This window comes from Sebastes umbrosus, chromosome 19 (assembly GCF_015220745.1).
Source record: "Sebastes umbrosus isolate fSebUmb1 chromosome 19, fSebUmb1.pri, whole genome shotgun sequence".
In the NCBI taxonomy this organism is placed as follows: Eukaryota; Metazoa; Chordata; class Actinopteri; order Perciformes; family Sebastidae; genus Sebastes; species Sebastes umbrosus.
Genome location: NC_051287.1, coordinates 26,188,873 through 26,216,097, shown reverse-complemented (window position 1 = coordinate 26,216,097; position 27,225 = coordinate 26,188,873). Strand labels below are relative to the sequence as shown.

The 27,225-nt window shown below is 40.0% G+C and overlaps 2 long non-coding RNA genes and 1 pseudogene across 2 annotated transcripts in view; all 3 read left to right on the top strand.

Moving 5' to 3' along the window:
- Positions 1-8,174, top strand: part of LOC119477977 — a 31,201-nt gene extending 23,027 nt beyond the window's left edge. Inside the window, exons 2-3 of the long non-coding RNA XR_005204352.1 lie at positions 7,622-7,685; positions 8,125-8,174. This is a non-coding gene — a long non-coding RNA (uncharacterized LOC119477977). The remainder of the gene's footprint in view (positions 1-7,621; positions 7,686-8,124) is intronic.
- Positions 8,175-8,224: 50 nt separating this feature from the next.
- Positions 8,225-10,183, top strand: LOC119478363. The gene is made up of 3 exons (XR_005204431.1): positions 8,225-8,267; positions 8,345-8,928; positions 9,350-10,183. It is a non-coding gene; the product is annotated as an uncharacterized LOC119478363 (long non-coding RNA).
- A 3,080-nt stretch (positions 10,184-13,263) lies between these two features.
- Positions 13,264-25,426, top strand: LOC119478114 (annotated as a pseudogene).
- Positions 25,427-27,225: the final 1,799 nt, after the last annotated feature.

The following is a 27,225-nucleotide window of genomic DNA, read 5'->3' as shown; positions in this document are numbered from 1 at the left end:
CACACCCATTCACCCCGGCGTTTGTTGCTCTTTGTACTTCCTGGTTCACGACTACATGGATTAAATACAAAAATCATTTTGTCGCATATATATACGAATTACAGTGCATTACTTTTTCGTAGGTATAACTACGAACGGTGTATGAGAACAGCCTTCAATCCATCCAATAGCTGTTTAGATATTTCACTCCAGACCACAAATGTCAACCTCGTGGTAACGCTAGGGGAGAAATCAAGGGATCCCCAAAGTCGGTAGGAATCTTTCTGTGGGGACCGTTAATGTCTGTACAAAATGTAATGATAATCCAGTAGCTGTTGAGATATTTCAGTCAGTACCAAAGTGACTGGCGTTGCCATCCCTATAGTCACTCTGCTGATGAAGGACAGCCGGTGGAGGGGGTGGGTGTAAAACAAGCCCTACGTTTGTTTTGTCACCCCCACCTGCTGTTGCTTCCTCCTTTCATTTATTTTAGCTTCCCCTCGTTTCATCCTTCACTTCTCTGTCTGTGGCAGGTTGTTCCCAAGCCCCTCTCACAGCAGGGATTCACAGATGGCAGATAGATAGTTCACTCCTCCTGCGTCTCATCCAGTCGTAGTTATAAGTTATACTCGTAACTATATAATCACACATTCTGATTACCTTCCTTTGATTGAATTATCAGTTATTTCTTGTGGCTTTTTTTTTTTAACAGCAGAGATGCTCAAGTTGCTCTCGAGACCCGTGTTTGAAGACCCCAGTCAGTGTGTTTATTTAGCTTTTGACCTGAAGGACACTCACTCACAAAGGGCCAGTTACCTTGAAGGTCCCCACAGGTGTGTTTGTCTATCCCTGTCCTTTCACTGATCCTATTCTTGCTTTTTGTCCCAGCTGTCACCTTGAAACAGTCTTGTTTGGTTTGTAAAATGTTCTCATGTGACCTCACGGCGCCTCACAGACTAGAGTCATTCAAAGAAATCAAACACATCTATAAGCTCTTTTACATTTCTTTGCCATGTAGCCATAAAATGAGCTATTAATCATGTTCTATATGCTTGTAATGCATTTCCTCATACATGTTTTCCGGCATTTTAAAACAATAAATAATACCACCGTTGAGCTAAAGCGCTGATTGATTAGCTCACACCATCTCGAGGCTTGTTTTGGAGCTTAGTTTCTCAACCTGGAAGCAGAAGAGTAATTAATTTTCTTCCACAAACACATTATGTCCCAGTAGTGTTGTGTGCTGAGAAAAGTGGATGTTTGGTTTTTCAAAATAAATGTTACTAATCCTGTACAAAAGTGTGTGTGCATCCCTCAAGTGGGTGAGTTTTATGTTTTAATACAGTACGATTAATGTTTGGCTTTGGCCCAGCTTGAACCTTATAGCTCCCTCATAAGGTTTTATGACACTCAGCCAAGCATGTCTGTCTTTCGTCAGCTTCTCCCCGCAGGTTCCTCGGCTCAACTTCATACTTCCATAGTAATCAGTGCAGTTGGATGTGTTTGCCAACGGGACGGGTCCACAGTGGATATTATGTTGGCTAGTTCAAGGTCAATATTTGTAAAGTGACGGTAACGCCAAGAGACATTTAGATTATTCATGCTACAACAGATTCAGGTTATAATTCTCTCTAGGTACATCACTACGAGTGTTTTCACATTGAGTTGATGTATTGTTATAAAAATATTGATTATAGCTGCTTTAAGTTGAAGTAAAAGTGGAACTATGCAGTAGAAACAAAAAACGAATGTCGCTGTAATAACACGCTGTCGCTCATGACTGTTACACACGTTTTCAGGATATAAAGAATTCATCTGGAGGAAAGAAAGGTGAATAATAATAAAATAATGAGGTACCATTCAAGTAGGGGAGAGCGGGGTCAGTTGGGACACTTTTGTATCAACACCAAATAACCTTCCATTATTCACAGACTACTTGAACAGTAATGAAAATAATTTGATCCCTGAACAGAGACAGGTGTCTAAGGAGTGCATTTTCCCAGAATTGTGGGATTTTCCCCGGTACAGAGGGACATTTTGTTCTGGGCTATCATTTAAATAGAAAAAAAATGTAGTCTAAATTTAGTCTAAACACATTTTATTTACAATGTCACTAGTTCATAATTCCTTTGAGAAGAAGAAAACATTTGTAAAATGATTACATTTTCATGAATTACTCAGATATGGAATTTGGCAAATCAGTGGGTCTGATTCAATTAGGAAATACCTTTGTCTTGTTTTTGTCTGCTTTTGTTGATTTGTCACAAGGTGTGTATATATATATATAATATATTAGGGGTGGAACAGTTCACAAAATTCACGGTTGGGTTCATATCACGGTTTTGGGTTCGGTACATTAATGTTACAGTGCGGAGGTCATGTTCTGATTTCAACATGCAAGTATGGCTTACATAAAGAACATAAACACTTCTTCATTGTCAAATCTTAACTGAAAGAATAGGTCTTCTACAGTAATTAGTGCAGACAAAAAATGCAGCTTTGTTATTTTGATATAAATATGATGTATTATAGACTAAGGCCATCAACATTAATTGAAGCATAAGCTCAACCAGAACTATACTAAAAACAACAACACCAGTATAACATACAGTGTGTCTCAATTCCCTGATTATCAGCTCTTAATTGAAAGATTAGTTTTTCCACTCATAAAGTGCAGTATTTGGAGGAATACGGTTGGATTTCTGTACCACTGTGTTGTTTAAAAATAATTAATAAATATGAAACACATTACAGGGATTGTGCTGCTGGAATTACTGTGTTACTTAAGTGTCGGCAAGAGGGAATATAATAGCGCGGCTCAAGTAACGTTACGTTAATCATATGCTGAAATCCAGCGTCCTCCACGACTGCATAAGGCTGCATATCTTTCACTATAAACCTCCCCGATGCTGTGGTTATGTTTTTTGCCCTGTCTGAGTCTGAGTCTGCATGTAGAGGCTGTTTAAATGCTGCGGGGAGGAGTTGGTCTTTCCTACCCGAAGTGTTGCCGCTACTTTTTCCATCATTTTCATGGTAACACTAAATCCGTAATGCTCCCATACAGCAAAGCCAAACGATGCTGGTGGATCCTCTAACTGGACTTTATCGTGTCTACTTGCCATTTCCTAAACTGACCGACAGCCGCACTTCATCCGTGAAGGGGGCTGGGTCACGCTTCGTCAACACATGCGCAGTAAAATCTGATCTGCACTCACCGAAATTGAGCCAATAGCAACGCACGACCGCAGCTTCAGTTACACTGCGCATGTGTTAAACCTCTTACCTGTCCGCCCGTGTCCCAGCCTCCTTCAATAGGCCTTGATTTCTACAAAAAAATACACAATCGGCCTCATAACTTATTTCAAATGAACCGAACAATTCATACACACCCCGAACCGTGACTAGAGAACCGAACGGTTCTGACTTTTTACCTGAACCGTTCCATCCCTATTATACGTATATATAATCAATACTGTCCCAATCATCCTAGGGAGAGCCGACACACTTTTGACTCCTGTGCTAGCTACCAACAACAAGACTCGGTTAAAACGAGTATACGGCTGCACCGTGTTTAGTCAGTCTGTGAATTTGTGGCTAAATTGTTCCACTAATAGTCAGTGGTCATGTCTATAATGTTAAATCCAGCGGTACATGTCCACCAGGTCCGGCGAGGACACTATTGGACGCGCTGCTCCACTCAACTGGCCGGTCAAGCGGTGATGTATTGAATACCCGTCAAAGAGTATAAAAGCAAAGAGAGGAAATTGTGGTTTTTTTACAGCTTCCGCCGCCATTTGGACTGAAAACGATTATTATATCTAAAATGTTTTATTGTTCAACACAGGCCATTTCGGTAGAATAGGACAATAGAATAGAAATAATTGAGTTCTACTTTTCTATGGCACTTTTTAGGCGGATGATTTACTGGTGTCCGGTAGTCGCTTCAGTCCAAAATGGCAGAAGCATAGCTCTGCTGCTGGGCGCTGATGTTGACATGGAACGAACAATTGACGTTCTATGTGCACCTGATTGGTCCTTGGTTTTCTGCTCGCCGTTTCAAACAGGAAATAACATGGCGGCCTGCTCGTGAACCTTCTTCTTCTTAACTTATTCCGTCTAAACAATCCACCAAAATCTACCTATGAAAACATTTAAAGAGAGAAATAGGCGACGATGCCACTGCTGAGTCTCCTTTCATTTTAGAACTAGATCGCCTAGTTTGACAGTTTGGTCCTAGTTTAGTGAGCCGGACGCATCATGCTGGACGGAATCATTTGCATGAAGGACTGTTCCCACCTTTTCATTTTGAAGAGCAACGACCAATGAGGAAACTACACTCGGCCGACCAATGGTGTAACTTCATCACTCAGTCACTAGGTGACAGACGTTTATATTTCAAAACTGTGAATAAAATGTGAGGACCAGTCAGAAGGTCTCCACTCTGAGGTTGAAAGTGAAGAGGGTGTGGCTGAGTACGAGCGCATGGTGAATGGTCCCAACCGACCCCGCTCTCCCCTACATTGTCAAAGTCCACATATAGCGCCTCTTTGCACTCAACCCTGCCCGCTCTCCCCCCCCCCCACCCCCTCCCCCCCTTGGTTTTGGAGGTTGGCTGCGAGGAACGTTCACCACCTGAGAGAGGAAGGCTGCGGCGGATGTTGGATATGAAATCACGTCCTTCTCAGGGTCTGAATATAGAATGTAGTCCTGATGGGGTACAGAGGGGATGTTTACATAGTGGACTGCAGGGGCTCCTCACACAATAGGGACGCATGTTTGTTGGATGACGGCAGGCATTGTACTGTAGAGACGTATTCTCTCACTTTGTCTTTAAGTAGAGCTCCAGTTGGCCCTTTGTTGCTCTGTGTTTGTCCTGTTGCATGCTGGATATCTGTGGTCCTTATTTTGCTGTGGAACATTCAGACATTTATTTGGTAGTCAGCATAAAACACATTTCACTCATATGAACATTTATGAATGACTTTCCACGCTGGTAGTACAGTAGTACAGATCTGAGAGCAGGTGTTCCAGGTTATCTGTGTCAAATGGACTCTTCCTTCCTCTCTGAGCCGTGTCTTGGCCTGTTTGATGGACTCTCCTGGGCCACCGTCTATAAAGGTTTCTCTGCAGTCCACTCTATGTGAGATATAACAAAACTGACAGAACACACCCAGTGGCGGACTCAGGCTGTCTGAGGGGCAGGGGCAAAAAAAAACAAAAAGGGCACCAGCGTGCAGAAAGATTTCAAGCATGTAGGCAGCCTATCTGGCACTGTATTGTGTTTTATCAACCTTCAGGCCACCCTAGAGGACACTTCATCACACCCTCTCCACTAGAATGGCACCTTATAGGTCACTTTCATGTTTTCTTCATTAAGGGCACCCTATGGCAGTTCATCACTTTTCTCAACTGGAAGGCCACCTAGACAACACTTCATCACATTTTCTTCACTGGAAGGCCACCCTATGGCACTTCACATTTTCTCAACTGGAAGGGCACCCTAGACAACACTTCATCACATTTTCTCTACGGAAGGTCACCCTAGACAACACTTCATCCATTTCTCTCTCCTTCTGGCCCCCCCCCCCCCCCCCCCACTGGAAGGGCACCCTAGACAACACTTCATCACGTTTTCTCTACTGGAAGGGCACCCTAGCGGGCAGCTTATCATGTTTCTCCACTAGAAGGGCACCCTAGGCAACACTTCATCACGTTTTCTCCACTGGAAGGGCACCCTAGACAACACTTCATCACGTTTTCTCCACTGGAAGGGCACCCTAGACAACACTTCATCACATTTTCTCCACTGGAAGGGCACCCTAGCGGGCACCTTATCATGTTTCTCCGCTGGAAGGGCACCCTATGGCACTTCATCACATTTTCTCCACTGGAAGGGCACCCTAGACAACACTTCATCATGTTTTCTCCACTAGAAGGGCACCCTAGACAACACTTCATCACGTTTTCTCCACTGGAAGGGCACCCTAGACAACACTTCATCACATTTTCTCCACTGGAAGGGCACCCTAGCGGGCACCTTATCATGTTTTCTCCGCTGGAAGGGCACCCTATGGCCTGCTCCACTGCTCTCTGTCCCTTTAAGATGAATGGCCAAGGCCAGTGGATATGGTAACAAGGATGATAGGCAGGACTGGAGCTCTTTATTGCATTCATCTTGAAGGAAAAAGAATTTTTTTTTCCTTCAAGATGAATACCACATTTAAGAGATTTCTTTTTTTTTTTTTTTTTTTTACTTCATTTAGTGAATCAGTTCCATATATTCACTAAACGTGTGAGAAACTGGAGCACCCGGAGTGAACCCGCCATTATGTACATCTACGTCTGCAGTCTGCAGATATTGGAGATGGCTTTGCCCACAGATGAATATATGATATTAGATTGTTACTGATGCATCAAAGCGTTAACAGCAATTCACACTGTACCTAGACGAGTTGGGGCTAGTTTTAACTGAGGGGAGGGGTGCTGACAGAAAAATAGATTTTTAGACCACAGCCTCATTTTATTAGAAAATTAAGAAAGAAAAAAGAAATACTTCCAAGTACATGATTTAGTATTTTTGGTAGCCCAAGTATAGTGTCTATCTTGTAATTCCTATTACCTCAGTGGTGGAAGCTTTTGTAGTTACTCTAATTCAGTGATTTGTGTGTTCTGTGCTTTCGGTATTGACAATAACTGATATTTAAAAAATTAAATATTGATATCATGTTAATAATACACATGATAATATTGTGTAAATAATAAAATATATACAGTTATAGTTACAGACTCTCTCTCAACCTCGCTACTCGTATTTTGAGTGTAAGTCCTTTGCCAAAAAAAGAGACAAAATGCACAATACTTTAAAGATGAATTTGATAGGATTATTATTTTTTATTTTTTTTAACTTTCTATAGATATTGCAATAATATCATTATTGTGAATTCTTTTGGCCACGATAATTATGTAGTGAAAATGTGATGTGGTGAAAGCCCTGGGCTCCAACTAGACTTATCGATAAGCAACTAGTAACTGAGTAGAAGTACAATATTTTCCTTCACATTTCCCTAAAATGGAAATACTCAAGTTAATTACAAGTACTTCAAAATTGCACTGAGCACAGTACTTGAGTAAATGTTAGATACTTTCCACCACTGGTCATTTGATCCGTTGTTGTTATAAAAATGTTGATGAGAACAGCTATAAAGTGAAAGAAAGATTAAAACTCAGCGACTGACAGTTCTAACATTTAGGTCTTATCTTACATTCACTAATCATATTGTTGCCTATGAGCCCCCTGGTCTTACTGGTCTTACTGGTCTTACTGGTCTTACTGGTCTTACTTCTTTATTGCACATCAGTGAACTGTTGCACTTAAACGCATCACATAAAACTGTAAATACAACAGGATCTGATGCATGTTGGAGGGAAAACTAACAATGAGAAAGACATAAAAACAGATGGGAGGGTAGCTGAAATGTTTTTTTAAGTGACCACTGTACATGATTCAGTATTTTTGGTAGCCCAAGTATTGTGTCTACTTTTTTCTCTCTTGTAATTCCTATTACCTCAGTGGTGGAAGCTTTATTTACTCTAATTCAGTGATTTGTGTGTGTTTGTGTGTGTTGTGTTCTACTCTTTCCAGAAGACATCCACAGTTAAGGGGAAACCAGACCAAAGCAGTGAGCCCCTCCTGGTGGTGTTATGAGGTACAACAATTCAAATACAAGCATGTAACTACACTGTCTGCACACTCCTGTCTGTTCTATTTAACACATGGCATTCATTGTTATAAACTCAGAAAAAAGTTTGGAAATTTGTGTTTGGTGGATTATTTCTCTGTTGTTACAATGCTAATGGTCATTGTATTTTACATCGTTGGAAAGCCTGTTTATTTACCTTCACAATGATGTCCAACTTGTAAGGATCATGCATTTGTGGGATCAGCAGCACAGCTGATTATGTGGGTAGCGCCCAAGTGAAATTTGCCAAAATGCTCTGCCAATGCTAAACAGTGTATTCTCCTGTTGGTGTTGACTCTTGTTTTGAGTTGTTTGGTGGATTGGATGATTGAACTCTCTATCAGTAACAAGGAACAAACAAGACATATTGGCAATTTTACACTTTATTCATTTAATCCACCGTCAGGAGCCTCAGTAGCGGTGGAAGATCCATACGCAGCCACAACAGCCTGGCACCTCCTCCTCATGCTGGTCACCAACCTGGTCACACGTTGCTGTGGGATGGCGTTCCATTCCTCAACCAGGATTCGTTGCAGGTCAGCCAGCGTGGTGAGTTTATATCTAATCTCTCCTACCAATCAAGGCTCTGATCTCCTCCTCATCTTCTCTCATTGTTAACTTCACAGGAATGTGCTTTAGCCCTGGTTGGATTCTTTAAGAGGCCATCCAGCAGGGTGACCAGAGGGGGGGTGGGGGTCAGTGTGTGGTGGCAGTGCCCTCTGTTCATAGTGAGATTAGAGGTTGACCTGCCCCCTCTGTTTCCCCCTCAAAGCTCCAACTCCTCCACAAGTGCCCTCTCCCTTTCTTTAACCTCTGAATGAGCCAGCACTGAAGGAGTTTGTGGGAATAAAAGACCTCTCCACTCAAGTCTCCCACCTGGTAACAGCACAGTTAATCGTCTTAAAGCAAGCTAAATATTTTGCTCTGTCAGAGTCTTCAAATCATTTTCCAACATCCACAGTGAATAGACATTTTTAGTTATTCTTTCCCACACTTGATGATGGTTGAGATGATGCCCAGAGAGTTAGTGTAGGGGGAGAGCGGGGTTGGTCGGGACGGCAGAGAGTCAGAGACTTTTTAGTAAGTTAGAAAGCAACTATGCCATTCACCATGTTCACCATGCGCTCGTACTCAGCCCACCCTCTTCACTTTCAACCTCAATGTGGGAGACCTTCTGACTGTTCCTCACGTTTTATTCACAGATATATAAGTAAGTAGTATTTTTTGGCTCTTTTTTTATTTTTCTTCTTCCATACTGTTTTTAGTTCTGCCACATACAAAAAGATATTGTTGGAATGCTTATGTTCAGTTGATGCTAGTGTTAGCTGTCTGAATGTTGTTGGTAGATAGCACGAGTCCAAAGCGTGTCCGCTCTCCCTGGGATGGACAGTATTGTTTAAAGCGCCTTGACACTCACTTAAAATAGATGTTTAATAGTTATACCATACAGTCATGTAAAGTCATGAAAGAGATGAGCATTGAAGCTCATTCAAAGGTTGTTGTAGAAATGTGGGTACCTTGTTTTCCTAAAGTTGTTGATGCTACCAGATATAACAGGGAACTGCTTCAAGCGGGAACAACAGAGCAGGCGTAGGGCTGCTTTCAAGCACTTTTTGCACTTTTTTTCACAGCTATCAAAGGAAGCTCAATTCCCTCCTTTCCCTTCGAGTTATCTGGGCCCACGAGGGAGTCTGGGCTTCGTCAGGAGTCACGGTCCCCCTCCCCGAAGAGCCACCCTGAGGAACTCGAGGAAGAGCCCTGATCCGGGAACATAAGGAACACCGTCTGACCCCGTCCACACCAGGAAGGACACGCCGCCACAATGACAGGCTGGAGGAGAGGAAGGAAAAGCATCAGCAGCAGAAAACGAAGGTCCTTTGTTTGCCTTGTGCCTCGTGAGACGGTCTGTGTTGGCAGATTTATGACCGCCATCCTGATCAGGACTTAGTGTCATGGCGGCTGAGAGTACGAGTGCTATGGAGGGAGATCTAGGACAGTGGTTCCCCTTTTTCCATCACTGAGTAAATTAACAACCCCTGACTATTTCATATTATATTCAATGCATAACAATAACGGTACAGAACAACTAATAAACTGTACAATTAACCCAAATAGTGAATGTAATACTGCCATTTGGATGAATTTTGAGCAGATTATTTCCTGTGTATTTCCTATTGCAATGGAGATGAGTTTTCCTGTTATTTTAAGAACTTTTAATACAATTCTTTGTCTGTATTATGTCGGGGGGGGGGTTCATTGTTAACAATCACACAAACTTAATAGGCTTCTTTCTTCTCCCTGATGCTTGGTCATTGTTCCATTAGCTCTTTGATTGTTTTAACTGTGTACTTATCTAATGCAGGATGGTTGTTTAGCAGAGAGGGGTGGCTCTGTGTTCAGGTCTTCACCGTGAAACTTATCCTCTTAAATAATAATCCAAACTTTAAAAATAACAATTTCATTTAGTTTTCTTCACAATGAAATGCTGAGATATAGGCCAACTGTATATTTTAGAAAAGTTGTCTTACACCCCTTAAAATCAAGAAGGCCTCGCGACCCCCTGTGAAGCTTTGGCGGCCCCTAGTGGGGGTCGGGACCCCTTGCTTGGGAACCAGTAATCAAGAATATAGTATCTAGAGCCTGATATGAATTCAGTGCTCTTTACTTCACCTATTGAGTTTGTCTAAAACATGGGTGACATATTTAAAATAGCACTACTCTTTACAGCCCATGAGTCCTGTGTTAAAATTTATTATTATTTTGCCTATGCATTTATTACATATCCAGCTGCAAGGTTAGCTTCAAACCTGTTCTTGGTTACGCTGTGTCACCATCCTATCCTCAAAGTGTGCCTAGCAGAGCCCGGGGCTTCAGAGGCTGCAAAGAGGGCGAAGTACTGGAGGAAACATTTGGTATCTATAAACCACGCTCTCTTATAATAGACGAGTCTGATCCGGAGAGGGAAAACATGATCATGGAATAAAGGGGTTCCCAGCGAGGATGACCTTATGACACAAAGCATAAAGAGCTCATATTGTCAAAATAACGACAGAAACTTTTGAGTGTGCCATTTCAAATATATCAAGTCAAGCCATGTCAAGATTAGGGTATTTATAGCCTGTTGCATATGGCTGTCTCAGTGGGATTTAAAGGCCACGGCAGCAGCAGTTCCTGACCCAGCCCAGGCTCTGTAAGAAGACAAACTCCCCAAATATAAACTAGGTCAAGAGTCGGCCAGTACTGAATTAGAAATGTCAAAGCTACAATACAATATTCCCCTTTGCTCCTAGTGGATTTAAAACCTTACATGTTTACTTTCTCTCAAGCTCTTTTATCTTCATATTAAACCTGCCCCATACTCTAAAGTCACAAACTCAACCTTATTCAACCCAGTCAGTGTAAAGTGGCTTCATGTTTGACCCCTTTGAAGTGCATTCCTCCTTTAATTGATGGAAGCTCGAGGAGGACAATGTGGTTCAGTCCTGACAAGGCCGGAGCAGAGAGGGAAACAAGACAAAGATAGGGTTTAGAGAGGGAAGGTGCTTTTATTGTTGTAGCTTCTTTTCCTTTGGAAACAGCTTCCTGTGTTATTCAAGCATTTTCTTTCCCCCCTAGTAAATTATTTTTGACCATATTCTGGTAGAAATTTAGATACTATGTTGCACCTTGGTGCAAAATTATCCATATTCATATAAAAAATTCAAAAATAAATGAATGAATAAATAAATTACTCAATAAATAAATATGTCATTGAATGTAGCAAATATAATATTAAAGTTAAATGTAGCCATTAATTAAGGTCGACCCGCTGTACGGAGCAAGGAATGAAGACTGGAGTGCAGCTAGCTGGCAAACATATAGTCCATCAATGACCTCTGACCCCATGACACATGTTGAGTGACAGTTGAGTGTCCCCTCATTTGCATAATGAGGCAGAAATGCATAAAGACATGTAGAAAGAAATGTGTAAAGAAATGTATTAGAAAAGAATACATAAATAAATAAGTTTGGGGAAATAAATAAGGGGTGAAATGTAAACAGAAAATCGTGCATAAATAAATACATAAAAAAATGCATAAATAAATACCCACTAAAAAATAAATAGATACATTTAAAAATTAATAAAAAATACATCAATAAATAAAAGGGAAAATTAAACAGAATAGTAAATTAATGAGGGACTTAATACAAAGATAAATAGATAAAAAAGCAAATTAAAACAGAAATATCAATTTATGTCACATTTTTATCAATTAATTAATGACTACATTTATTTTTTATTTTATTTTTGCTGCATTTAATGACATTTATTTATTGAGTCGTTTATTTATTAATTTAATTATTTGGTTTATTTCTGTAACGCAAATTTCAAATACTATGGTTTTGAAAGGTCCCTATATTCTAATATGTATCCTATCTAGACCAAGATGTATTCAGGCACAAGCAAAAGTCAAAAACCTGGGTGGTCATTCAAGAATGAATTGAGACAACTTTGGCGATCCCCTGACTTTTTCTCTGGCGCCATCATCAGGTCAAAATGTATACAACAAAGGTTAACCTTTTTATCCTGAGGAAAACTACTGTGCAGCAATACAAAGTGGGAAGAGTGCAAATACAAAGAATGCTAATCCCAACATATACAATGTACTGTATACATGATCAAAATCAAGTATGGATCAACCAGCAGTATGGATACAAAAAACAACAACAATAAAATAACCAAAATATTTATATAACCAAAACTCTTGCAGTTGCTGTACTTTGTGTTTGTGACAGGTATATTATTATATTACTTATGAGAGTTATTCATTTTCATGCAAAAATGATTAATAAATACAATTTAATTTGGAGAAAAGCTAATTTCATCCTGATTTGGTTGCTATATTCTGTTGTCAGGACATGTATGTTACAGTTGCAAATGTGTAGCCTATTAGTACTGGTCACTGTTAAGACTATGCAAAACCTTTAATACAATAAGGACTGGTTGAAACCGGTTGAGAAATGTAGACGTTCTAGTGCTGTTTATCCAGACCAGCGGCAGCTCCCCATTCACTTGTATAGGTTTACCTGTTCACTTGTAAAGGTTTACCCGTTCACTTGTATAGGTTTACCCATTCACTTGTATAGGTTTACCCGTTAACTTGTATAGGTTTACCCATTCACTTGCATAGGTTACCCGTTCACTTGTATAGGTATACAGTCTTGCCCTGTCCAATATGGCGCCCACGCTGCCATTCATTTTTCGAATCGAGGATTTGATTATCAGCTATAATATCATAAACATCCAAGATAAATGTAACCACGAGCTACGAGATTGTGAAACGATGGTATATGCTCCTGTAGAAGCTACAAGTCCGTATGATATCAACCTGGTTTTAAGAAATACATGTTTTATTCGCGATGTCATCGGGAAGTACTACACTACCCACAATCCTAAGTGTAACAGCGACCTCTCTGATTGGCGGAGCTCGCTGTTGCCATGGAAATGTAACAGCGAGGGTTACGTGCTCGTAAGCGCTTGTACGTAGCTGCTCGTCCATGGCGGGCTGAACCGTTGCGCATGCGCGTTTGGCTGGTCGGCCCCGGTCGCTCCGCCATCTTTTGTCGGCTGCTCATTGTTCAGTGTTCACTGTGGAGCTAACAGCTAACAGCTAACAGCTAACCGCGGCGGCTCACCAGCTAACCAGCTCATACTGCGCAATAAGAGAACCGGACGGGGTCACAGGCTGCTGCCCGACACAGTCGTGGATTTGCTCTCAGGGTTGCGACTTGTTCTCGGCCAGCAAGTTAAACAGAATGGACGATGACCAGCCCAAAACCCTGTAAGTGTGTGTGTGTGTCTGCGGTACCGTTAGCTAACCGCTTGTAGGTTAGCGGTAGCTCAGTGATCACTCGGAGGCAGCGGTTCATCCTCAGCGTCCCAAAACCGAGAGATATGAACCTCAAACTCTATTAAACATCCAACCATTGAATGTAGGTTTAAAGATAAGGTAACCCATGGTAATGATGTAACATCTGTAGCTAACGTTCACTAACAGCTCAGTCCTGAAAGAGCTCAAATCAACGCGTAGGTTCACGCTGCTCGCCATGCAAATGTTAATTATCATTAAAATAAAAACAGTTTGGTGTGTTTTGTGTAAACCGAATTAAATAATGACTTGCACAGATTGGCAATATGTGGTCAGACTGCTCTATACTGCAAACACGTCTGAGGATGATGAGGAGAAGACAGAAGAGCCTGTTATTGTATTGAGTTTGGTGCGCGATCACCTCCACGACGTTTACTTGGCGATAGCATCCTCATTGCACAGGCCCAGGACCGTGGATACCTTGTACGGATCATTTTATTACCAGTAACCTCGCTACAGGTGAACATAGGCTAATGCTGAAGTTAATTTAGAAAACGGGTTATTTAATGACCCGGGTAAGATGAACATACATCTATTTCAAGCCTGCAGTGTTGTAAGACAAGGTCAGGCTGCAGATATTACCATCATGTTAGTTGTCCCTAGATGCACTCTATGTTTGGATTATTAAATCCATACTACCAAATCATTTGCCATAAACGGCCTTGAGATTTCATTCTTCATTTACTCCAATCTTGAAGGTAGAATTGAAATCTGATTATTGCTGGTAAAGTTATCTGTTTTTTATTGTGTTTTGTGTGTGTGGTTTTGGCATTTACACATCCACCAGTCTTTTAATACTGATATTCCATGGGAATATGGATGTTTAAAATGCGTTTGTAGTTATGTTACAAAACACTAGAGTATAGGGAAGAAACTTAACACCATTGTAATCAGGCAGTTAAAGACATTTATGGTTTCGAGGCATATGGATACAAACATAACACAATTTAGAAAACGGAGGTGAGCTACTCTACTCTTACCTTTCCAACCCAAACACAGCCCTTTACCTAGTGATCTAGGCATGTGTCAACTAAAACAATATAAGAACAGGTCCAGATTATCTGTTTACCTCTACCCTGTATGGTAATAGTCGGAGGAAAAGCTCGCCACTGCTTCAGCACCCTCACAAGATGTCATATTTTACATCAAAAACAGTAATCAGTACTTTCTGTGTGTTCTGTCCATTGCAGGTATGTGGGGAATCTGTCCCGGGACGTGACAGAGGCCCTCATCTTGGAGTTGTTTGGCCAGATTGGACCCTGCAAAAGCTGTAAAATGATAGTAGATGTGAGTTCATTGTCAGCTTTCACTCTATTTTGCTTCCCCCCCCATCTTGCATGAGTATATACTCGGATTACAACAGGAACCTTTGGCAGTACAATCCAAGGACAACTGTCGTAAACATATGAGAATTCATACATCAACACTTTGCTTCTCGACCTTGTGATCTGATTTAATTGCTTGCTCACCTCTTCATCATGCTCATCCTGTTGATCCACAACTATTTCTCCATTGTCAAGGATTATTCTGGCCTCCCATTTTAATGCTAAATAATGTCATTATAGTTACTAAGACTTGTATAATGGCCACAGTAGGGCTGTCCCGAATACCAGTTTTTGGGCTTCAATGAGAAATATTCAAAGGTATTTGAAGCTTCGCAGCACAGCGCAGCAGGCTGACATGTTCTTCTGTCTGTCTCCATCTCCCCGTTTCAGTGCCACTACTGCACACACACTCACCTCTACACACAAACGGCGATATCCGTCTGAAAATTACTAATAATTAATGTTGAATATGAATAATGTTGTGGGATTATTCCTTATTTCATGGGCTATTTGGGGATTTATACATTATTATTACATACTTATATAAGAAATCAACAAAAACTAAGTATTTGATAACTGATTTGGAGGTTGATTACCATGGCAACGGTCAAAGCTTCGAAGCATTCGGGTCAGCCCTAGGCCACAGTGACTTTAAAGTCCAACTGAATTACACATTCTTTTGTCTGCTACAGCAATATATACTGTATATATATATATATATATATATTGTATATATATATATATATATATATATATATATATATATGTATGTGTGTGTGTGTGTGTGTGTAAAAAAAATTTGAAACCAAAAGGGAGAAATTCTGTATATTTAAAAATGTTTTCGTTTCATGATGGCGCCCCCAATTTTTACATAAATTTGATAGAATACCATTCTGGTAGCAGTCTACATAGATGGAGACCTTATTTCAATACAGCCAGTCAAATCTTGCAGGGAGAAGTGCACTGCTAACAGTTAGCTAATTAGCTGCTCAGCTGCAGCATATTCAAGTGCATGTAATCATACCTGCAGATGTCACTTTGTCTGGTTAGATGCTTGTGTGGTCCTTGCTCTTCAATAAATAACAACATGTCTGCCCGTGACTAGTAGGCTACAGCGCAGCAGCCGTGGCCAGAGGCATTTTGTTTTCGGGTTGTCCGTCTGACCCATCTCAGGAACATGATATCTCAGGAACGCCTGGAGGGAATTTTTTCAAATTTGGCACAAACATCTCTTGTACTGTGTACCGTGATTAGATTCTGGTGGTCAAAGGTTACTGTGACCTCACAAAATATGTTTATGGCCATAACTCAAGACAATTTGACACAAATGTCTAGTAGGATAAAATGATGAAGTGATGACATTTTGGACAGACATGGATGTAAACTGCAACGGAGGCATACAACTGCAAGGCTGTAATTCTAGTTCTTCCTTCTTTAATCATAAAAAACAATGAACAATACATTTGATTAATATTTGTGTTTCCTGTCCACTCCAGACAGCAGGTCATGATCCGTACTGCTTTGTGAGTTCTATGAGCATAGACATGCCACTGCCACAATCGCAGCCATGAATGGTCGGAAAATACTGGGTAAGGTAAGCTATCATATCTCCTGGGTGAGTCGACTGGCGAGGCTGGGTGGGCAGGGTTGAAATGAAGCGGCTGGAGAAACTTGTATCTTTTTAGACTTTATCTTACTTCCCTGTTCCTGCTCCACTGCACTTAATTTGTTTTATTCCCCTGTGCACATTATTCTTCTGTGCACAATCTGAAATGACCGGGGAGGGAACACCAGACACTGATCTCTGTCACGTTACTGCTGTGAATCCTGAAAACACAACGTCTAAATACTCCACAATGTCAGCTTTGGATTTCCTTTGTAATTGTTTGGCCATGAGGGATTCAAAGTAAATTACTAGGTTATTCTAGTGTATTCTGTGTTATCTCCTAGACAGTTGTTTAGTTTGAGGTTTTTAGGAGGCTAAAGGATTGTGAAAAAGTGTTTTTTTGCTTTTTCATTCTTCTAAAAAGAGAGAAGCTATTAGGTGCTACAGGAATGAGTCCTAAAACCCAGAAATGAGTTAGCATTTGAGCTCTTCTGGTTCCCTCGTCTGGAAGTCGATGGGTTTTTTTTAGTGCCTGAAATAATTCTTTCTGCAATAATCCAAAATCCAATGGAACAATCCATCGGCTTCTTGTCGAAGGAATCAGGGCGATGCTAACTTCCTAGTTGGCACACAAAATAGGTCACCCCGCAGCACTCTATACAGTGTAGGAATTTATACAACTTTCAGACTGATGCGGTTTAGTATTGACACCGTTTCAGATTTAATTTAGACCAGTTGTTATGTTTTGAACAGGCACTGAAGCTCTGAATGTTTCAATATCTATTTTAGCAATATTGTTATCATCGTGCAATATTTTTTTCTGTGCAACAATATCATTGAAGTTTGTGCACACAAAAAAAGCTCCGTTGTTCTGTTTTGCACTCTATGGCCGTTGAAAACCCAAGAATGTTTACTTAATGATATAGAAAAAACTATGAAACCAGCAAATATCCAGACTGGAAAACCGGAACCAGTGATTTTATTTGGTCATTTTTACTTACAAAATGATCTGGAATAATGTTGAATCCATCAAAATAGTTGCACGTTAATCCAACTCGTTTCTTAGAGTTAAGACATTTGACAAATAAAGTTATGAAAGCATTTTCAATGAATTGTCTTTCCGCATGTGTGTTGTTCAGGTTAGGGCCAGTTGTCACCACACTGTCACTGGCTGTAGAGTTCTATTACATGACAGGCATACCTAATAACTGATAACTTACGTTGTGATTGTACACAGGTGTAAACAAAGTGCTGTTTGGGGTTTTTATTGTCACTTAATGCACCATGCTGTCTGTTGAATTAAGATGTTCCATCTGTTTGATTGATTTAACATGGCCCTGCTGTGTAATCTTGCTACATGTATTTTGATCTACTTTAATTGATGCTCTTCTGTCCCCTTACATCTTTACTGCTATGGTTCTTTTGCAAAGTTATTTCCACATAGAATCCACATAAGAGCAACTTCAAGAGAAATCCATTCAGTTGAAAATATTTTATCCTCAACAGGTATTGAAGGACCATTTGAGGAGTATAACAAGTTCGTAAAAATCACTTGTTTGTAAGTCCCTTGTTATTTGGACCTTACTTCCTACAGTTTTGCTCCAAATTTGACTTGACTGAGACTGAAATGTTCCTGATTATTGAAGGTGAAATCTTGATATCCCTTTTATAGTCTCCACTGTATTTAACTGTTTGATTAAGTAATGCCAATTAGATAATAACAATGGATAAATCCAGTTGAAGTGGTGGTTTAAGAACCCACATGGCCACCTTATTAAAAATAAAGTTCTCAATCACAAAATATAAAGTAAAACTGGTGTGTGACAAAACCTCTAATCAAAGAAAAATCACCTTCCTCTCTTCTGCAAGCATACTTCACTTCTCACCTTCTCCCCTCTTCCTTCGTTCTCGACATCTGTCTCTTTTACAGGAGGTCAAGGTCAACTGGGCCACGACGCCAACCAGCCAAAAGAAAGACACAAGCAGTAAGTAGTAAGAAAAACTATAAAGATTGTTATGGTTTCTTCTTCAAGGGGTTTCCAGGTAGAAAAATATTATCATTCAATATTCCGTGTACAGGGGAACTAAATGATTTCTGTATAGTGCTACAGTTCTACACAACGTTGTTTGTTTATTTCATATTTCTGAGTTTTTTTTCTCATCTCCCAACTAATCTGAATGTTTCATACGTGAACAGCCAACTCAATTATCCATATTTACAAAATCTGTCTTTATCGTACTAAACAAAGTAGTTCCAGAAAATAAAACAATAAAACAGATACAATATAAAAATAGATAACAAGCGCAAATACTATTAAGTTGAGTGAAGTGCAATAAATGAAAAGTGCCATCCCACATGTAAGGATGTGCCTTTTTTATTAAAAACAGGAAATGTTCTACTGGATAAAACTGTACATGAAAACGTAATAATAATACCTGCAACAATAAAATAGAAGAAATACAAAATGGCAACATTAGACATTTTAGTGAATCAAGTTCTTACAGTCAGACTTCACTGTTTTTTTTATATTGTCTGTGTGAACTATAATGTGAATGTATGTTGTTATTTATTTAATTTTTTAGGTCACTTCCACGTCTTTGTTGGAGATCTAAGTCCTGAAATCACCACAGATGACATAAAAGCTGCTTTTGCTCCATTTGGGAAAATATCGTAAGTGTATTCTCATGATCATTGTTAGTCTGTGTGATTCTTTATTTTTAATATATTCTATATTACCATCATTAGCATATTTTAAATCTCTTCTTGAAAACTTTCTTTATGGATATTTAATACATTTTTAATTTGTCCACAGGGATTGTCGAGTGGTGAAAGACATGGCCACAGGTAAATCTAAAGGCTATGGCTTTGTCTCCTTCTTCAACAAATGGGTAAGTGTGCCAGTAATGCCCATGTGTTAGAGGACTGAGAAAACATGAGCAGCTTCTGATTGTTCACTTAGTTGAAGCTCAGGGTTTACATGCAGATGTTTGGTGTTGGTGACTCAGGAGTTTGCATGTTTCTCTGTCTGTATAATCAGGATGCAGAGAATGCCATACAGCAGATGGGAGGACAGTGGTTGGGAGGAAGGCAGATCAGGACCAACTGGGCCACCAGGAAGCCTGCTCCTAAAACTACAAATGAGAGTAAGTTCACTGTAATTAAATGAAAGATAATAAATGGATGGGAGTGTTATCTTAGCTCTGCTACCTACTTACCTTGCCTTGCAAAGGGTTTCCAGATGTGCTGTTGCAACTGGGAACATCCAATGACTTTGTTTGTTTCCTCCTGTGCATGAAAATCTCACAGGACTAATAAACACATTTAAAGTTAACACTTCGGTGCCCAAAGAATGAAATCTATGTATTTGATTGATAAATCAGCACATACAGTAGAGGCAGTTGGGCTGGGTATCGGTACTCTGACTGAAATAACCCGATACCAAGTAGTATCCAAACTTCTCCAGTAAAACAATACCTGTAATCCTTTTTTTTGCCTGGATCTAGAAAAAAAAGACAATTTGTAGGGTTTTGTTTGCAGCCAATCACAGCAAGCAGAGCTTCTATTCCCCTAACCCTATGATGGGTATCCAATGAAGTACTCTATTGGTATCGGTATCACTTTAAGGGTACTGGCATCGTCATTTTTTAAACAATACCCCGCCAGAAGAGGCAGGCTGTTGTATTATAAGAGAAATATTTTGAGAAAAGGCAACAAATGAAATGAAAACTGCTCTAACTTTTCTTTTAGCGACCAATAGCAAGCAGCTATCTTTTGATGAGGTGGTCAACCAGTCTAGCCCCACTAACTGCACCGTCTACTGCGGGGGAGTCACAACAGGTCTCACAGGTGAGTACGTCCATATGATTTAAGATGCAGGTTTAGAAGCACTACTTTCTAATGGAATATTAACAGCTTTATTTTCTTTGTAGAGCAAATCATGAGACAGACCTTCTCACCTTTCGGCCAAATCATGGAAATCCGTGTTTTTCCTGACAAAGGCTACTCATTTGTGAGGTAACTTTCTGATGGACCTGTCGGACATTTATTTGATGCAATGAAGGCTTAACAGTCACATATGTACGTCTCATACGTGCACAATGAGTTGATATTAAACAGTCCGTCTCTTTTCTGTGTGCAGGTTCAACTCCCACGAAGCAGCAGCTCATGCCATCGTGTCTGTCAACGGTACATCCATAGAGGGCTATGTTGTTAAGTGTTACTGGGGCAAGGAAACAACAGACATGGTTAGCCCATCCAGCAGGTACAGATGCCACAGGTATGTACAAGGATTATCCCCAACACATGTCTTTAATCATCATCCTGCACTGTTGACATCAAATGAAATCCCTGCTGAGCTGCTGCAGTGCTTGTTCATATCACTGTGGTGCAATGTGATACTCTGCCTCCTAAAATATGATTGTGTATGTCAGCAGAACACGGTGAGCTTCGCCGCGCAGCCCTACAGTCAGGGGGTCAGTGGTACAGCAACACAGCTGCTGCTGCTGCTGCACAGCAGATTGGTCAGTATGTGCCCAATGGATGGCAGGTGCCAAGCTATGGAGTCTATGGACAGACCTGGGATCAGCAGGGCTACAAGTGAGTACCAGAGAAGATGCAGGATCAAGCAGCGAACATCTTGTTTTCATGCAGCCATCTTGTTTCTTTCCCCTCCCTGCGTCTGTTGTTCTCTTGCTCTGCCAGTTGCTATCACCACGGCAACACTAAGTGGGTGATATCGGGTTGTATTTTTATGGTCTCCATAGTAACCGTGTTAACAATGTCTCTCTCGCTATGTGATGCGGGCAAAAGCTTCATTTCTGAATATGGGACTATTTTGTGAGGTTGACGTATTTACGATATTTATTTACTAAGGATGCACCGATTTATCGGCCAAACATCGGTATCGGGCGATTTTCGCCTCATTGACTGCAATCGGCCAATCGGCAAGTAAGATGACATTCACCGATGGCAGTGGCCAATGTTTGTGTGTTGCACTCATTTTGTGCCGGCTAAATGTGTCAGCTGCTGATTTAACATTTGACATTTAATTTAAGTTTCACAAAATGCTGAATGTTGGACGAGGTAATAACGTCCTCATTGAGACGGTAGTTGTGTACAGGCTGAGGGGCTTTGAAGCAGTTATTTTAAAGCTTGTTTCATAAATCTGTATGATTTTAATTTGTGCTCATTCTAGATCTGAATGAATGAATTTAAGAGTGAACACAGTTCAGTTATTTTTTAATAATGAAGATGTCTTGGTTTCCCAAAGGGGGAATAAATAACAATATAAACAACAACAAAACATCGGTACCGGGTATCAGCACAAATCTGTATTTTAAGTATTGTATCGGCCCATAATTTTGCAATCGGTGCATCCCCATTATTTCTGATATTGTCTTCACTCTCGACGATCGCTGCCGCCATCAAGAACTCCCAGTGTAGCTTTGAAGCCTGCACATGTAGCTGCCTTAGGTACGACTTAACGCAGACGTATGAATCCAGCGTTACTGGCCCTATATACACTTGTTACTTCAAATGTCCAGTGGTGTAAGAAGTATTTCAGATCTTTTACTGAAGTAAAAGTAACAATACTACAGTGTTGAATTACTGATATATTGATTTATATTTTGTATTAGATAATAATCTGAATCTGCAAAGTAACTAAAGCTGTCAAATAAATGTAGTACAAGTACAATATATGCCTCCAACATGTAGTGGAGTAGAAGTTTAAAGTACAGTACTTGAGTAAATGTACTTAGTTACATTTCACCTCTGCAAATGCCTCATATCAGGATAACGTCCAAATGCAATCTAATACTTCCATTCATGCTTAGCCACATATTTGTGTCTCCGTTGGCCTGATCACGAATGTGACTGCTCCAGATCAGCCCCACTAGATGTCCCACTCTCCCTCTCCCGCTACGCTGCATTCACTCCACAACAAGTGATGAGACTCAAACAGACAGTCATGTCAAGTGATGAATCTTCTGTGTTAGAGTAATGAAGTCATTTTACAACATGTAGCTTTACATTAGCAATATATTTAGGAGACTTTGTGCGGTGGTGTTTCCAGATTCATGGAACATAATCTGCGGATATGGCTATCTTGCTTTAGGTAACGTTTAGCTTGTCATCCAAGCAGTGTGTGTACGCAGGTATACGCCTTTTTTTCAGTCGTCCACCCACTGCTAACCCCCCCTCTGAGGTGCATCTTCGTTACACATTGTTTAAGGAAACTATAAGTGACACACAAGCATCACTAATGCTAACGTAGTTCCTCAGGGATTGACGCTGTTATTGTTCTCATTCTGACGACCTAACCGGTGACAACACATTCGTTCAGGCTGTAAGGACGATGGCTGTTGGTAGCTGCTGTTGGTTTTGTTTAAATATGCCAAATTGTAATTTGATGGGTTATTGTTGTTTGGACGATTAAGCTAAGATAGTTAATATGTGTTTACGTCAGTGGTCACTTGTTACCACGGTAAATCTTCACATATTGCTCAGCCTGATGGAGACACCAGGGTCAGTGTGGCCAGGCATGGCGGAGGCAGCCAGGCACTTCCTGTCAAACTCAGCCATTTATCCCTTTTCTCCACTACGAAGACTCTTGATCGCTGACGACACCGAAATGTAAACGATTAATTCACAATCCTAATAATTGTTTTTCTAAAAGCTCTGTGGATGGATGTGTTACTTTTTAACAAATATTCATCCACATAAAAAAGTGATCAATAAGACCTTTTAAGCAGTTTAGGAAGATAGCTTATAAACGGAACACAAACATGGATGAATCGTATTTATAAACTAGGAGCGAGACAAAAGTTCTGACTCCATCACGCCACACACATCATTAAATGGTTGAACTCATTAGGGATCAGATGAACGCTACAACAGCGTCCGTTAGCGTTTGTCTAACTGCATTGTTTCTGTGTGCTGTTCCAGTCATTTACACGCCGGTGCCGGATGGACAGGCGTGGGCGCTGTGAGCAACGGGAGCATGGTGGAGCCCGGGCAGGGAGTCAACGGGACGGTGCTGACCAACACGGCCGGGATGAGCACCGCCGGCTACCACACCCACTGATCACTCACCACAGTAGCCCTCTCTAAAGCCTCCGAGGCCACAAGGATGATACTCTGCTGGGGGAAGGAGTGCATTAGATGCTCTCTCTCTCTGTCACCACACACAGTTATTCTGTTAGAGAGGCTGGTACGCCATTTTATCAAACCTCTACCAGCCCATAACGTCACCCACTGCCCAAATCTGCAAGTGTAAAGAAACCAATCCACTCCAGAACACTTAAACACTGTCCAATCAGCTAACTGCTAATGCACCTTGCATTCCCTGGGCCCATTTTATTCTTTGGCGTATTTTTGTAATGCCTGCAGATAACTGGCCAAATGTAAATTCTACGAGTGTGTCAAGATATTTCTAGCACAGCCACATTTTAGTTTAAAAGCAAGATCGATGAATTCTAGTAAAACACCAGGTTTTGTTTGTTTTCAGCCCCTCAGAGCCGAAGAGCAAGGGCAGAATTTTATACCAATGTTTAACAATCATACGGGGAGAAGAGGCTACCAACTTTACCACAGAAAGCACCCAATAGTCCAGAGCAAGTAATGCAGTGTATTGAGTAAGGGGTGCAATTTAAATTTTTTCCTCACTCTCACTTTTGGTCTGTCCACCTGTTACTAAAGTGACAAACAAGTCGAATCATTCTGTGAAATGTAGGAAATCACTGAGCAGAAGAAGCAGGCAGGTTGAGGGAAAGCGGAAACCACAAAACAAGTAAAATTCAGAAGCTCCTTCACTCATCTCCCGGGACGGACTGAACGGACTGAACAGAAATGTGTGTGTGCTTGCGTGTGTGTGTGCATGAACTGATGCTTTTACACACAAGAACAATGTCCAGTTCATCTTCCCCTGAAACAGAAAGGACTACGCCATCTTTTTTCTTTTGCAACCGATAAAATAGCGTCATTTTCTTTTTTGTTTTGAGCAACTTTAAAATGCTGACATTGTATAAAGAGCTTTTGCCTTTTTTGTGTTTCATTTGGGGACTGTCTTATAAAGAAATGTTGCAGTGACACCATCGAAATCATGTGACACGTGAGACCTTTTTATGTTTGTGTATAAAACATTAAGCTGTCAACTGTCAACTTTATTTTTTAAATTAGATTTTCAATATCTCAAACAAACCAATTGCAGGGATTACTGCCACTCTTATCTTACTTATAGGCAGACAAATATTGCACAAATACTTATCTTTTCTCAAAATTTGAAATACTAGGTTTTTTTTTTTTATGTTTTTGCATTCCACTTTCTTTTGTCTGTTTTAATGTAAATAACCAAACGGTTTGTTCAGTTGTACTGAATCTGTATAAAGACAACATGTTAATTTCTGGTTGGGCTAATGGACTCTATACACAGCTGTTTGACAGTAGCATCCCTGTCCAGTGCTGGTCCGTGTACAGTAGAGACGGTGCAACATTTGATTCTTCCAGAGGCTCGGACGACAAGCAGCATTGCTATGCAATGCAAAAGCCTTTTCGATTGACAAGTACTACATAATTTAAGTTATTCTGTCTTAAACCTAAATAACAATTGTTTTTATAGACGAAGAAAGGATCAGATTTTTGCACTGTGACCATCATTTTTAATATAGTTGGAAAAATCCATTGTGTTGCCTTATTATTATCCGTGAGTTACTTTTTAATTTAACCAAAAATCATCCACGAGTAGGCGGTGCCTAAGAATGTTTCAACCTATGTTTTGGCGAGGGAAGTTCTGTTGATGCTTCAGTAACATGGTTTGAATTTTTGCTTTGTCTCATTAAAATGCTGATGCTTAAAACAGCCCCCAGTTACACTGTTTGCATCGTATCTTTAAAACCAGCTGGAACATGTCGGGTTTGACGAAGCATCACTTTTAATTACAGCACCTCCTGCAGACGCAGAGGTGTCTCCAGCAGCATGTGATGTATTCAAAGTGTACGGATTTCATTTTTTTGTTCTTTTCCTTAAGTCTCTAAAAGTTGCCTAGTAACATATAATTACAGTCATAGATAATTTTCAATAGCCATTAATCTGATTATTGTCTGGATTAATTGTTTAGTCCACGAAATGTCAAGAAAACAGTAAAGAAATAAATCTCAAAGGATCTTCAAATGTTTTGTATTGTCCGACCAAAAGTCCAAAACTTATAGATATTAAGTTTTATATCTATATGACAAAGAAAAGCAGCAAATGTAAACATTTGAGAAGTCGAACCAGACAGCTTTTATGATATTTTGCTTGAAAGATGACTGTAACTTTTAATACACTATAAACATATTTGATGACCAATCGACTAATGTTTAATCCATTAACCATCTCAGCTCTAATATAGTACATTGCACTTTTACTTATGCAGTGTGAGGACAAAATAACACCTATAAAGGTTGTCACTGCCATTGAGACACTATGGTCACGTCCTTTGTATTTTTTACGTTTTACTTTAAGCAATATTCAGTTAACACTAGTAGGCTGATTCCAGTATGTTTACACTCTTATTTATTTGATAATTAACTAAATTCAGCAATCCACCTGAATTTTATTCTGGCACAAAACTTAGTAAGTCTGGTACTTAGAAAACACTGGTGTCAAAAGTTAAAGGCCCATAATTTGAGTTGGACTTGAATTGTTTGTAGAGCTGAAATGATTGACAGACAATTATTTGATAATAGATTCAGCATTTTCATTGAGCAGAAAATGCCCAAAAATAGTGGGGATGTGCTACCTCTTCTTTGTGTTACATCATTGTAAACTGAATATATTCTATTTGGATTGTTAGTCGGACAACAGATTTATAGGCTAATCAATCAATCAATCAATCAAAAAGATAGACATGAAATTATTAGTTAGTTGCAGCTATGAACTGCTCTGACTCCAGGTTTCACCAGGGTTGTGGTCATTTAAATATTGTAACAGCATTTGTTTGTTAATGAAGTACAGTATAAATGTCATTATAGGGGTTTATTTGCTAATCTTGAAGCACCATCTTTTTTCAAGTGGGTTTAACTAAATACATTAGTGCTTAAGTTACATGTACACACAATGCACAGACAGTTTGGGGCAGCACCTAGTGGGCTGATCCAGGCCTGGTTAATTAGCTGTCATTAGTTTAGAATTAGTTGTTGATTTACTTGAACCAACTGTCCATTTAAAGGCTAAATAATACTTACTAGAGCTAATACAAGTACTTCATTATCCATTAGTCAATCTACAGAAAATTAACCCTGCAACTATTTTGGTAATCGATTAATCCGTCTTTGTCCTCCCGTTATCTAGTTCCGTTATCTAGTTCCATTATCTAGTTCCATTATCTAGTTCCAGCTCTACAATCTGATTATTAACTGCATTCATCAGTTTTGATTTCATTGTAAACTGAATACAGATAAAATCAAGACTTTCTGAAGACTTTAACATGTAACATCTAAAGGAATTTAACATCTAGCTGGGTGAATAAGAGCTGTGTGAGGCTCTACCATAGGAGGGCTATAGGGCTATAGCACATGCTTTGAGCTAAATGCTATGATAATGCTAACATGCTAATGTGTAGCTGGTCAGTTTAGAGTGTTAGCATGCTAACATTAGTTGTACCCATAAACACTGATAATAATTCATA